The sequence below is a fragment of the Telmatherina bonti genome (genome assembly GCF_933228915.1).
Source record: "Telmatherina bonti genome assembly, chromosome: 7".
NCBI lineage: Eukaryota > Metazoa > Chordata > Actinopteri > Atheriniformes > Telmatherinidae > Telmatherina > Telmatherina bonti.
The window spans coordinates 22,281,754-22,297,096 of NC_136625.1; positions in this window are offsets into that span (position 1 = coordinate 22,281,754).

A 15,343-nucleotide genomic window follows, 5' to 3' on the forward strand; every position below is an offset into this window, starting at 1 on the left:
AGAAACACACTCTTACCCAGCCCTATCTGCGGGGGCTGCATGTTCGCACAAACTGTACACTCACACTGTCAGTGTTTTTACAAACACAGATGTACCATGACTTGAGTATCCCAATTGGCTGAGCCCTCTGGTGTGATTGGGTCTGATGCAGAATCCTTTTCAGCCACTCAAGTTTACCTGTGCTGTGATTGGTCCAGGCACTACATATGACACAGTGACACAGTTTGGACTGTGCTGCTGCAGTTCAGGTACAATCTGCTTGTTTTTGAAGGCATAGCAGAAAACTAAACATGATGGGTTTCTGTAGAACTGAGTACAGATATTGGTCCAGTTTTCATAAACATAATCACAACATTTAAAGAATTTAGGAAAATAACCCCTTTCTCCATCCCTCCCCTGCTGCATTAACTGGTAACTGTTCTGACTTAGAAATAGCCTACTTGACATAATCAGACTTCTGAAGGAAACATGTATTTTAATTCGTTTGACTTGAATAAAGATTTGTATTGTGCAATCATCCAACATCTTTGTACTTTGCTTCTCCATTGTTGAAACCAGTTATTAATTCACAATAGAATTCTAAATTAACCAAATGTAACTTTTTATAGTTCATTAACTGTTCCAGCCACAGCCAGTCCTTCAGTCCAGTCTAGTTCCACCACAGTTCTGTATGCACCCCAATGACGTGAATAGCTAACTAGTGGCCAGATTCCAGTGCACTTGCAGCTCCAAATTTACAAGAAGTTCTCCCCTCCCCCGATGATCTCCTGCTGGTTTATCTTCATGGGCGGTCCCTCCTTTACCACAAAGAACAAAGGATGACTTGTAAACTCCCACAAATCTGTTTTCTCTGTAATTTTCCATTTTGTACTCAAGCAACAAAACGGAAAAGAAAACATGAAAAAACTTTCTGACATTTGAAAAAGCTTTAGCCAGAACATTTTGGTCTCCTGGGTCACTTTGAAATGAGGTAAATCCGATAAAAAATGATCACAGTATCTGACTGCTTGCAACACAAAATAAGAATATTAAGCAACTGACTAACTAGAAAGACTGTTCAGAAAAACAAAGAATGTGATATAACAAATGTCCATCCAAATAATTAAACAAGTCTACAGTTATATCTATAAATTTCTGAAGAATAAAAAAAAACTCTTTTGAAAATATAACTTTCAAATTACAAATCAGAATCTGTAATTGGAAAATACTTATATTTTGAAAATAAATTTTTCTATTCTTAAATAAATAATAATTGCATTTGAGTGGAATAGCTCTATACCAGCTCTAGATCAGCATAGGAGTTTTTACAACCAGTCTACATTAAAATACCTTCTTGGAGAAGACATTTGAATCAGTGCAGCATCTGAGTGAGCATCTGTGCCAGTCTGTTATGGTGAAGAGGAGCCAAACCAGAACGCGAAGCTCTCGATTTACCAGTTGATCTATGTGCCTACCCTCACTTATAGTCATAAGCTGTGGGGTCGTGACTGAAAAAATGAGATCGCAAAAACAGGCGGCTGAAACTTGTTTCCTCTGCAGGGCTCTCCCTTAGGGCACATTCACATCAGTCTTTTTGATTCGAAACCTAGTCTGTTTGCTTGGAAAGTCCACTTCATTTGGGAAGCTGTGACTGCACCAAACAAATTCTGATTTGTATCAAAGAAGCGGACCTGGTCCGCCTACAAGCGTAGGTCTTGACCCGTTTCAAGTGGACAAAATACGGGAAGCAGATCCTGCATTTGACGTAATATTGCATTGTGGGTAAATACATAGCAGTCATGTTAAGAATCCTCTGCCGCGTATGTTGTTCATACTGCAGGATACTTGCATAGAAAATAAAAAACCCAAGATAGCGATAGTTTCCTGCTCCATGTTTAGCTCGCTAGAGGAGGAAAAGGAATTTTTCATCTTCATGCGGGTCTTGTCCTCTCTTTTGCTAGATACTAGTGCAGCACCACCTTTGGTGGGAATGGGGATATATCATTGTAAAGGTTTAGTGCCTTTGAACAAAGAACAGCAGGAACACGATCTTGGTCCACATGGATACGCCCCAACTGAGCTGAGTCCCCAATCGGACCGAGTCTAGCGGACTATCCTGATGTGAATGCACCCTTTGAGATAGGGTAAGAACCTTAGCCATCTGCAAGGGGCTCAGTTGAGGTGGCTCTGGAATTTGATTAGGATGCCTTCTGGACACCTCCCTGGTGAGGTGTTGGTGGTATGTCCCATTTGGAGGAGACCCCTTGGCAAAACCCAGGACACACTGGAGGGAGTACATGTCTCAGTTGCCTTTGGAACGCCTCAGGATACTCTCTGATGAGCTGACAATTGTAGCTGTAGAGCGCTAAATCTAGGCTTCCCTGACGAGGCTGCTACCCCCGTAACCAAACCCCGGAAATAAGAAACTTTAAACCTTACTTTCTTGAATAAATACAGCTTGATAAAATAACATTAAAGTCACAGGAGAGAATCAGGTAGGTTCTGCTTTGCATTTTACTCTAGGTTTGGGAAATTTGACATTAAGTCTAGAATGCACTGCTAGGTGGCAGAAATCATAAGAGGTGTTATCATACTGTTTTAACATTAAAGTGCCAAAGTCATGAGCAGCACCAGGCCATGTCTACAAAAAGAGTTTTAACCTATTACCACTTTCCACCGAATGATGATGAAATGATAGGCTGCAGTTAATCAATAATCAACCACACTAACGCCACCCAGCACCCCAAAGCCAAATATATGCTGTATAGTTCGTAGTGAAGTAATAGAATTTAATACAACCGGTGACACCACAATATAAAATTAAATGAGTTATTTTACTGTCATGTGGTTCTTGATCAACATTTTTTTCATTTACAGCATGACTTAAAAACTCTAGCACTTAAAGGGTTCAGTTTTTCTGCAGACTTTTTAGTATCCATGACAATAGAAAACTCAATTACCAGTGGGATCAGCTGATCAAGCTCTCCAAAACCAAATTGATGAGCAAAGTAACACACTATATCCAACATGAATAGGAGAGGAAATGAAAAGACTGCAGGGCAGGGATGAAGCAGAGAGAAAAGCACAGGAACTTTAAAATATTTATTGCAACCATGATGTGAAATAAGAATATTGGTTGAAAAAAAATGCATGAGCTTAAAGCACTAAGAAGTACACAGAAGAAATGAGAAAATTGAATATTTCATTGAGACATTGCAGCTGAAACATATCCCAGGCTCCGTTGTGTCTATCTGCTGTTTTAGGACTGTATAACAGATTGAGACAACAAGGTTAATGGGATGCTGAGAAAGTTCTGCAGTACCTAAACTTGGAAATAAAGGAAGTGATCTGCACATGGGATGATTATATGTTAAAGAGTTTTCCTCCATGTTATATTCCAAGAATCCAGATGCCTGACTCTGCTGGGGATTGATCTAAAACCACTTGCGCTGACTGTCCAGAGAAGTCAATGTTGCACAAGCTGTAGAACAAGCTGGACAATGCCTTCCACCCTCTATAGTGATGAAACACAAAAAGATTGTCCAGCGGGGCTTATTCAATCAATCAATCAATCAATCAATCAAGAATACTTTATTCATCCGTGAGGGGAAATTCAAACTCAAATTTTTGATCAAGTCGGTGCAAGACAAAGTGATGACAACCATCATACTCCAGGACATTATGATTAATTTATGACAGGAATTGGGGAAAGGCTGCAAACATCCCAGACTTATATATCATGTAAACTTATATATCTTGTGTTTCAGTCTCTGATAAATAACATGGAGAACATGTCACTCTCATAAAACTGTGTTATTTTCCATTAGCATTGATACAGAGTACTGCAATAAATGTCTGGTATATAAGTTTAATTAATAAGTTTTATTGTAGCAATAGCTGAGAAAAACAAACATAAGACAGAACAAGATGGAAAATCTGTATTAATTTACCCACAACAACACCAAAACCTTGGTACTATATCATATTTCTTCTCTCAGCTTTCATTTCAAGCCAATCTGATGTTTTTTTGGGTGCTCATATACTTCAGATTTTTTCTTAATTTCTCCAATTTGTTGTTGTCTTGGGTATCTTCTGCACCAGTCACTGAGGGTTGTTTATTTATTTTAAACTTTCTTAAAGAAAAAAACAACTTTATCATAGTATATAGGGATCATCTAGTTATTTAGTTAATGGTGTGTAAGGGTGTATGATGGTGATACTGCACAGAAAAATCAGTTTGGGGTCAGGGGTTAAAATCTCAAAATTGTAAAGTTATTATCCCGGTCCCCGGGTGCTCCGGAGCCATTTAGGTCCACGAATGTGTATAATAGAAGTCAGGAACATCAAAGCATATATGAGAAGCACATAGTCTGAAGGTTTATAAATCTTATGTAAACACAATAATAATAATAATAATAATAATAATAATAATAATAATAATAATAATAATAATAATAATAATGACAATTTCCCTTCATTTGGTGATAGTTTATCATTGTTTATCTACCTTAAAAATAAGCCTATTATTTGTTTTTAATAATTAGTTCCTTAAAATATTAGTGTAATTAGTGAATAATATTCATTTTAGTCATTTAGAGACTTGGAACATATTATCTATATACATGTTAAATAATTTGGGACTAATACTGATGCAGCAATACACACACCCAAAGACATATTCTCCCATCTTCACAAACCATTGTCTTTCAGTAAAATTACTTGTAATCCAGCTCCGTGTCAATCCCCTAAAATCACACATTTGCAGTTTATTAAGGGATATCGACAAACTCGCCATTTTGTATGTGCACCATGATACGTCAGAGAAACGTAAAAGCGTGATTGGGAGGAAAAGAAAGAGAGAAAGGGACAGAGCAAGAGATAAGTCAAAAGTCAATTTTTGACTGACATTTAATGGCTGGACAGAACTCAGATTACAAGCAGGATAGAAGATGGATGCCAAATTAACCATGGTTAGTTCACAACTCAGAAAATCTGCCAAAGGTTCAAATATTTAGCTTAGCAAGACAATTTTTAACCTTACGCACATGCTGTTAAGAACTTTAGTACAGCATTTCCAAATTTGTGAATGTTATTAAGTTAAGTCTTAGGGGTCATGTGATGAAAAAGAGAGAGAAAAAAGTTTAATAACCCATTTTTTTTCTTTGTTTCTTCAGTGATGTTTAATTTTTAAAATGTCCCCTTTGGTTTCAGGCAATAAATTAAACTCCTTGAAAGGTTTAGTGGGAAATGCGTTTAAATTTAATGTGAAATTACAAAGAAGCCCCAACTTTATTTTGTAAGTTTTCACAAGCCAAAAGGGCGTCTACAACTTCGAAAAAAATGTTAAGGTTTCTTTAGGTCTTTTAATACTCATATCACTGTTAAATTTCTAAATCTGAATATCCTTTAGTGTTTTGTTCTTGTCATCGGCATCCCATTCTCTGAGTGAGTATTGTGTCAAGTACAACTCTATTATTAAGGGGTGTAACCGCGCTGAGGGTGGTTGAATTTGATGACAGCATTATAAACAAACACTATTTGGTAGAGAGGAAATATAAAGAAATATGAAATAAAAAATATTCAAGCAATTTTCAGAGCTAAACTTAAGTGTTTCACAGTAGATGCAATTGAGTTGTATGTGCTATGAGAGACAGTGAAGCAGATTTCAGTTCAGAAATTAAGAAAAAAACAACTCAGATTTCATGAAATGATCTAGTTAAAAGCCAAAAGACACGATAAGAAACTGTTTTGTGTCGACTATATTAGCTTCAAAGTGAGTAATAAAAGCACCTGAAATATAAACCTGTTTATCTTCCATGAGACAGATTTCCACAATCTGAACATCTACTCAGCTCGTTCAGGTGTCATGTGATCAGCTGATCAATTTGACCTGCGGCAGCCACTTTAAAGTTTCCTAAAAAGCATACAATTAGATAGCGTGTCCAGTGATTTGACTGGTACTGCACTTCTTCTCTTGTTTTTTTAAACATCAAACATAGTTATCTTTACAGCTTTTGTTACCATGGTATTTGTTATTGCACTTCCTTATTGGCTGCTCCTGTCTACAATGTGGTCTGTTGTGCAAACAGCAAGTACAATCAGTTAGTGACTAATATGGGGGGGGGGGGGGGGGGGGGGGGAGTTTCATGAGTAAGCATGTAACCTAAGAGCTATCCTTAATTACTTTTGCTGGGAAGAACACGGGAAACTGTCTAGAGTGACTCACATGAAATAACTCAACAGCTGGTTTGACAGAAAACGTCAAAACTAGCAGGGTTTATCATTTAGACTTAGTCTAGAATAGGTTGATTTACCACGGACAGCACTACCTCCAGTTTAGCTGCAATCAAGAGCGTCAGCAGGAGTAATTACAAACTTATGAGGACAACTTTTGTGTGCTAGTGTCCTGTCTAAATATTTGCACTGCTATATAGACCCACTCTTCTGTAAATGTTCAGGGGATATTCCTGTTTGACTGTGATCCAGGTGAGACTTTTTAGCATCTTTTCTCAGCAAGAGTTAAAAGATACAAACAACAAAACAAATGGCCCTCGCCAGCCTGCCGGAGGACCTCAGGGCTGCAGAATTTATAGATATTTTTAAAAACAGGCTCAAGGCCCACATTATTTTCTTCTTGTCTTATTTATTTATTTAATTTATTCATTCATCTTTTCACGTATTTATTTAGTCAATAATTGATTTTTAAAATCTTTTATACATAATTTTCTTACCTAATTTTTTTTATGTATTTTATGTATTTTTTTTGTATTTACATATTTTTTTACAATTTTTTTTTTTTACCAAGTTTGGTTTTTATATATATATATATATATATATATATATATATATATATATATATATATATATATATACACACAGAAGATATATATATATATATATCTTCTGTGTCTTTCTTACTTGATCTTTTTAACCTTTCAACTCCAGTGTTTTTCCGTCATAGGGAAATGTGTCGGGGGCTGGGCCTGTTTGACCTTCCTGGTCATTGTGGTGGGGGTTGGCCTGGCAGGGTTTGTTGGTAGGGGTTCTACACTGCAGCCATATGGCTGTGGTGTCGGCCCTGGACTGCCACAGCCTGGGCGTTTCCTGTGACTGTGTCATTTATTGGGACAGCTCCTGATGTAGACAGATCCTCCAGATGTCGTTTCCTAGCACCAGTGTGAAGCCAGGTACATACATAGAATCCTGAAGTTAGTAGCTTTTATTTTGGCAGAAATGGTCGGGGGAAGGGTTAGCTTGTGTACGTGCGTATGTGTGAAATGTGCGTGTGTGTTTGGAAAGTGCTATATAAAATTTGATTTGATTTGAATTGAAAAAAAAGTCATTCTTACTGGAAAACACACACACACACACACACACACACACACACACACACACACCTACACAATACACCAGATCATGAATGATGGCAATAAGATTTGTGATACAATAACATGCATTTATTAAGACTTCCATCTCAGATTTTCAAAGATGAAAAATGGACGGACAGGATAAACCTCGTGGAACTTTAGCCATTCAACAACATTTAACATCATATAACCTTAAGATCATCCACTCACTGGCAAATCAATGAATCTCACAAATAACACTTAACTTTCCTACATTTTGTTTTTCATCACTTTGTGTTCTACTGTAAATTTTAGGGTTGAGATATTTGTATATATATATATATATATATATATATATATATATATATATATATATATATATATATATATATATATATATATATATATGTATATATGTATATACATATATATATATATATGTATATACATATATATACATATATATGTATATACATATATATATATATATATATATATATATATATATATATATATATATATATATATATATATATATATATATATATATATATATATATATATATATATATTATTCATATATGTGACATAGTTTTTTAAATATATGCACATATAACTATGCTGAGATAGATATATAGAATATGTTTTGAAGTCCAGACTGTTAGCCAACTGGTAATACAGTAGTCTACCAGTCAATAGTTTGGACACACTTTGGATACATTATAAGTATATGTTTCTCTCAAAATCATTTATACATCTCACTTTCAAAATGTACTGCCTCTCATTGTCAGTGCTGGCCTCTCAGCAAGTACTGACTCATCAGTCGGAGCAAAGTAATCAAAAGTATTTTTCAGCTCTTTCACTAAACTATAGCAATTAATCATTTAGTGTGAACACACAATGACTTCAAAGTTCACAGTCATAAGATAAATATATGTTTATTATGAACAATGCAATGAGCTGATGATGATAAAAATGATGGGAGTCTGACTTTAACACTCTTGCCACCATCTTCAGCCAGAATGATAAAGTACAGAGAAACTATTTAACACTAATCAAATAAGATAATTATGCATAGTTTGAACTCATAGAAAATCGGAACAGGAAGACTGTAATAATTTTCCATTTTATACACATCTAAATATGATAGCAATCTGGACATTAGAGACTATTTAGCTTGTTTCACATTCATATATTCCCTTCATCATGTACTTCTCACTTTGTTTTCTCCTGTCAAGACTCGCTCGATACTATATTTCACCTGATGGGTTCATCTGCATATACTTACCTCATATAGTCATTGCTCTAACTCAGCATAAACCCAACCTATTAGTGTTACAGTATGTCCTCCTTGAACTGTTGGGCAGACTTTGCTTGTTTATACAGTTTGTACTGAAACCCTGTACGACCTGGCAACTGGGGTTAGTCTGACTTCCTGTGTGCTGAGAATTTAGAATTGCACTTGGATTTGGCAGCTGTGTTTAGAGTAAATATGACCCCTGAATTTTATACCTTTTGTTTATTGTATTTTGACATTGAATTTAGCTTAAACTGCTATTTGTTCAGTTACCAGTGGGTTTATGATATATTAAAACAAAACAAAAGAAAAAATTCGGTGAAAATTTCCAATTCGGTGAAAGTTTAACCCCTGCCCCCACAAACAGCTGTTTGTTCCTGCAGGCCAAAACTATTTGTAATCACTGTAATGGAATATATATGTATGTATATATATATATATATATATATATATATATATATATATATATATATATATATATATATATATATATATATATGTGTGTGTGTGTGTGTGTGTGTGTGTGTATTCAGAAAGAATAATAAAAAAGTCCTATAAATATAACAAAATGTTGTTTTGAGAAAAGGTTTGTGTACAGAACACAATTGCAATTTACAATACAAAGAAACCAGATTCAACTAGCTGAAAGCTGTTGTAAATCTAATGCAGAGTCCAGTCCCACCAGTTACTGCTTTGTAATTTGCTCACACTGCACCACACACTGCATGGGAAAGAGAATACAAAGACAAGGCCAATTCTGTGAAGTAAACAACCTGGTTAAAGGCAGTTGTTTATGAATAGGCACTTCCTGAGCTGAAACAATGGTAGAAGGACAGAAGGTGCTGCTTTTTTTTTTCCTTTTCATCATCCATCTATGTGGTTTTAGTCCTTACCAGCTAAGACAGGAGAAGCCTGTTTTGTCAGTTTACCTCCCAAACAACTTTTTCTATGTTCACATGTGTAACAGAGTACATGCTTATTCTTCCAGGAAGGACATTGACCTGTTTTTATAACCACCATTTAAATTTACTTACATATGCATGTGCATGTGACTGTCCTGGTAATCTAGGCCAGCTGAGAAGTGTTTAGAAAACAAGCAAATAACTATTTCTCAAAACAAAAAGGAAGCAAATACCATTTAAAAGTGTTTCTTTATCTTTAAATAATAAACTTCTAGTCTGAAGTTTTGATAAAGCTCATGGAAAGCAAGAGATTATTCATTATATGAATGTTGTTCATCTGTTTTGACTTTAAGAAACAGATATGACGAGCACTGTGTAAGATGCCTTACTAAAGGGATGAATTAGAAGTTGATATGACATCATAGATTAAATGTTCCTGAACATCTTTTTACTTATTGCCTTCATGATCTCAATGATAACAAATCCAGATAAAACACATTTTCCCAAAATGTCAAAATAAGTACCATGTAGTCTGTCAATTTCATTTTGTGAAATTCAAAATAATAAACATACTACCACTGGGTTTGGAAATTGCAGACGTAATTAGAGATGAATATTTTCACTCGTGGACTGGGTAAACCTGGTTCTCTGTAACGTAACAACTTCAGCAAACATTTCTTAATTATATCCTGATCGTCATGGAACACAAAAGTAAATAAAAGCAGTAAGGGCAGATCCTACCCAGACAGCCACACCATCACTTGTGAGTCATTTCAACCAGTTTGGCAAGCTTAGAAATGTAAGCGATCTCAGAGGAGTCAGCAGTTTTGAGATGTTTCAGGGACCTCATATGACCTGTTGATTTAAACAAGCTACACAAAATAAATTGTGGAAGGGTTGCAATGGTTAGTACACCGATAGAGATATTTTAGGCATGTTCTGTTCTGCACCTGCTTTTACTCGTTGAAAATCCTCCTACACGTGATTATGTAATCTTCAGGATATATATATATAGTTTTCAGTAACACATTACATACATGATAAGTCATGTAAACACACTGACTTTATGCTCTAAACTATTAGATTTTGTACCTTTTCACGTTTCTATCATGTGTATTTATATTGTATATGGTATATGGCATGTGGTAGGGCCAGCGCAGCTGATGCCAATGAAATGTACTCTCACACTCCACTTAAGGTTACAGCTTCGTATTGCAGTTTCTCTTCCATGGTTTCTGCACCAATTCAGTGAGAAGCTGCAGAAATCCAGAAATACACGATGACAAACTAATCAAACACAAAGCAGAACTTCCACGTAACTGCGCTGCAAGCAGGGGTGCCTAGAAGCCACCATGGACCAACATGGAGCATAAGGCAGTGACACAGTCCAACGTTGTGTAGATGCTGTACAAGTCTAAATCTGCTACATACCCTTTTAATTTCTTTTATAATAATAATAATAATAATAATAATAATAATAATAATAATAATAATAATAATAATTCTTGTGCTCACAAAGTTATCAATTCTGAATCCATTTTTTTTTATCTTTGTTTGTGTCACAATCCACAATCCTAGAAGTCCAACATCAGTCAATGTTGAGGAGGCGAGGTTATTAGAGTAGATGAACTTTGCATTAAGTGACACCTATAATTGTACAATATTTAAAATACTGCTATCTTTAAGTATTTATGGAGTTTGGGTTCTGAACACTGGAAAAAATACTGTCAGTTGCATTGTTACAGCCACAGTATTGTGTTAACTGAGCTTTTAAAACGTGTGGTTTCTCCCTCAGTGTTGCTAGAGTTATAGAAACTTTATTTCTGTAAGACTTTTTATGCATCAGAGCAGCACAAAGTAGTTTACATGTTAAACGCAACTGGTTTTGCATAACAAACACAAGCAGTCACACCCAAAGTTTGTTACAAAATATGTCAAAGCACACATAAACCTTATATCATCCATCCGTTTTCTAATACTTATCTGGGGTCAGGTCATGGGGGCTGCTGCTTAAGCAGGGAACCCCAGAGTTTCCTCTCCCCAGCCACAGCAGACGCTTTTATCCAAAGTGACTTACAAATGAGTGCGAGAACAACACAAGCACGAAATCAAATACAGTAGAGGATATCATGTGAAGCTGCGAGTGGACTCCTGGAGTCCAGTTGGATGCTGGTCTTGACGTGTAGTGCTACAGGCTTTTTTTTTCCCCACCCCACAATATTACCTGTATTAAAATACAAACTAATGAATACCATAATATTTGTTGCAAAGAACTGGGCTAAATTCTCAATGTTCTCCGACAAATATAGCTAAACAAAGTCCTAAGACCTTATAACGTTGCAAAAATACATATTCTGTGCAGTCTTCTGCCTTCCAACATTGATGCTTAGCTGCTTAAAAAAGGTAAAGAATTCCCCTCTTGAGCTGGTGCTTCAAAGTTATAAAGCCCTAAACTCCGTCAGCCCAGCTTACCAGTCATGCAAGTTGTTAACATCTTCTCCTTGCTTCATTATTGAAGTTTTAGATTTTTGCAAAGCACAATTCCTGGTGAAAATGGCAATCAGGTGTTACATAATTTTACTGTAGCTGTCTGTTTCCTGTGGGCTTTAGTAATAATTTGCATGTGGTGGAGCAGACGTCTGGTTACAGTGTCATCGTGGTCAGTGGCTCAAAAGTGACCCCCGCTTGTTCTTTATTTTTGTCATTATTTACTTCAGTGAAAGGAATTAATATTCTCTGAAAACGTAAAGACAATGACAAAAATAGCACACAAATCACTTCAGAAAGCTTGGAGCCTTTGTTTAACCAGGAGATTTAAGGATGATTGCACGAAAGCAGTGCCCTCTCCAACCCGCCACACCCCTTTGAGCGCCTATAAGATTAAAAGCTGATCATGCATCTGATGGTGCCACAACAAGTTTTCTTGCTGCCATTCGTCTGTGGCAAAGGCCTAATCCCAGCAAATCCTGTATTTTCCCTAGTACATCCAACACACATGAGCACCAGTCTTAGCTGAGGCACAACAAGTAAATGAGTGAAGTGAGAGCAAAGTAAGAAAAACTGCTGTGTCTCTACTCAAAAGCTTGTCATCATGGTGAAACAATTTTCTTCAAATCCATGGACAGTAATCAAACCAGAATGATGTGAGGCAGACGGGGGATGACGTATTTTTCCATCAGGCTTGTTCTTGGTGTCCGTCTGCAACCTGCTCAGAGTAATAGGATCACTGCAATGGAGAAAGACTTTTTGAAGAGGCCATGAGGCAACAGGGTTGCAGCAGACTGCTGAGATGCCAATGATTAGACAGATGCGTGTCTATCTTTGACTCCAAAAACATGGGTTCAAACATGCATGGAGAGCACAAGTATGGAAAAGGGCACTTTTGTAAGGTGAAGTCTTTAATGGAGTATTTTCCAAATGTTCTAGTGCTTAATTCAAATTTAATGTTAAATGTACATAAAGATCACTTTTTTTTTTCTTAAAGAAAAGTAACTTTGAGAGCATTTGTTGTAAGACACAGATTGAAGAGGTCTGTAAGAACTTTTGGAAACAATTTTTGATAAACGTTTTTCTAACTCTTTGGGATTTTCCATTATGCCAAAGGAAGAAAAGAAGGTTGAGTATTTCTATTGTCTATATAAATATTAACACCAAAAGATTGTTGTTTTACTACTCAAATCCTTTACTCAGTTCTTTGTTAAAAGGTTTTTGGAGAGAATGAAGATCAATAATTATGGACATTTCTGCTTTGAAATAAAATGCGTTTTAACTTAATTTCAGTTTTTTAAAATGCGATCAAAACCCATCATCTGCCTCAGCATGAGGAAATAGAAAGTGTTAAAGACATGAAAGTTTGGTGCAATGTGTTTGCGCTTAGTGCTAAAATCTGTCAGAGTTCAGTAGAATAAAAAAAATTTCCAATATAGCTGTGTTTATTATGGGTACAATGATATTTTAAAAAAAACTAATTTTAGTCCCGATTATGATGTGATGATTGATCATACTTTAAGTAGTTTTAATTTTCAACCCAATCAAGTATCCCGGTAATCTAAAGTAGGAAGTTCTATTGTAACATATTTTGTTTACATGTGACCAAGACTTTTCCACATGTGTATTTATATGTGAGTCAACCAAAAGTTTATTAATCATTCTAAATTTATTGTCATTTCTGATGGATCTTCAGAGTCTCAGTTTTGATCATTTTGTTTCACTGTAGTCTTTGCCTTTACTATACTGAAATTTACCTTTACCTTAACTTACCTTAAAATATGGTGCATTTTGGAGAGACAATAATACTTTGTAAACACAACTAAGTGCACACTTCTTAATCATATTTAGGACTGGCATTGGAGAGGAATGATAAGGGCGGAAAGAGGAAACTGCATAACATTTTACATGAATTGTTGCTGGTTAATACATCTTTGATAGGAAAATTTTAAAAAAAAAATTGTTAACAGGGCAACCAACCTTTTTTCTTGTATTACAAGTGATATTCTATCATGGTAATTCCAGTCTCTGCCTTTACTGAAGTAAAATCCCAGGGGGAAAATAAATCCTTATGTTCAACACAAAAAGACAGATAGAATTTCTGACAGAACACACAAGAATGTGACAATAAGACAAAATGGTTGTTTCAATACAGGAGTTGTTGCCCCTTTTCTACATTTCTCCACACTTTTTAAAAAAAAAATCTCTTGTGCAATCCCTTAGGAAGCTATAAAATTTCACCTTCACCACTTGCATGAGATTCTTATCTCACAACTCCCCTGAACATGCTGTTATGGTGGCCAAGCAAGTCTATCTTAACAACTCTGTGCAGACCACATGATCCCAAAAGCCCTGCAAACTGCAGATTTGTTCTCATCTTTTTTGGACCACTCAGGCTTTTCTTTGTGCATGTCTCACATGTCACGTGCAATCTCTGACTGTGAATTTTGTCTGACAAGTTGTTTTATGACTGAAACTTGGAGAGCTCTGTAAATAACTTTACACTGATAAGAAATGCATTAAAAACAAATAAATAAAGAAAAAAACACACACACTAGATTTCAAAAGTTTGAACAAAACAGGTCATACAAAGCCTCATCTTAAACCACCAGTTTTATTTTTATTCATCAGGTGTTACTAATGTAATTTGTTCATTTGTAAAGTGCAGAACAATTGTTCAGTTTTCATTTGCTTGAAATATGTAAATAACTAAACTCAAATTCTTTTGAGTGCCTTGCCCCGAATTACAATCTTAGTCTTCATAAGGATTAGTCATCTGTTTGGTCACAGATAGTTTGCAGTTTCCATGTACGCATGACCGTGATGCAGCAGTATTTGCTGAATAATAGCTAAGTCCTCTAGCTTCTTGTAGTCCGTATTACTTGTTTGACAAGCTGGCTTAAAACAACAAAAAAGTGACGACAAAGCAGGGAGAAACTTAGGTGTCTGGAGAACTGACGTATGTTTTGTCATGCTAATCTTACGTCACAAACTATTCTCATCTGGGAGGCTTTTCATTTAGTTATTTCAGGCAAGACAAGGCAGGTTTATTTGTATAGTTCAATTCAACAACAGGGTGATTCAAAGTGTTTTACAGATACATTAAAACGTGAGATCATAAGAAGCATAATTTGACATTTAAAACAAGAAATAAAGAACAACGCGAGAACATTAGATGAAAACTACTTAAAAATCGTCAGATTTACAAATTTCAGCTTAAAAGATAAAGAGCAAATTTGGGATTTTTAAAAAAAAAAAAAAAAACTACTGAAATGCAGCTGAGAACAGGTGGGTCCTTTACCTGGATTAGAATAAAATGAGTATTTCAGTTG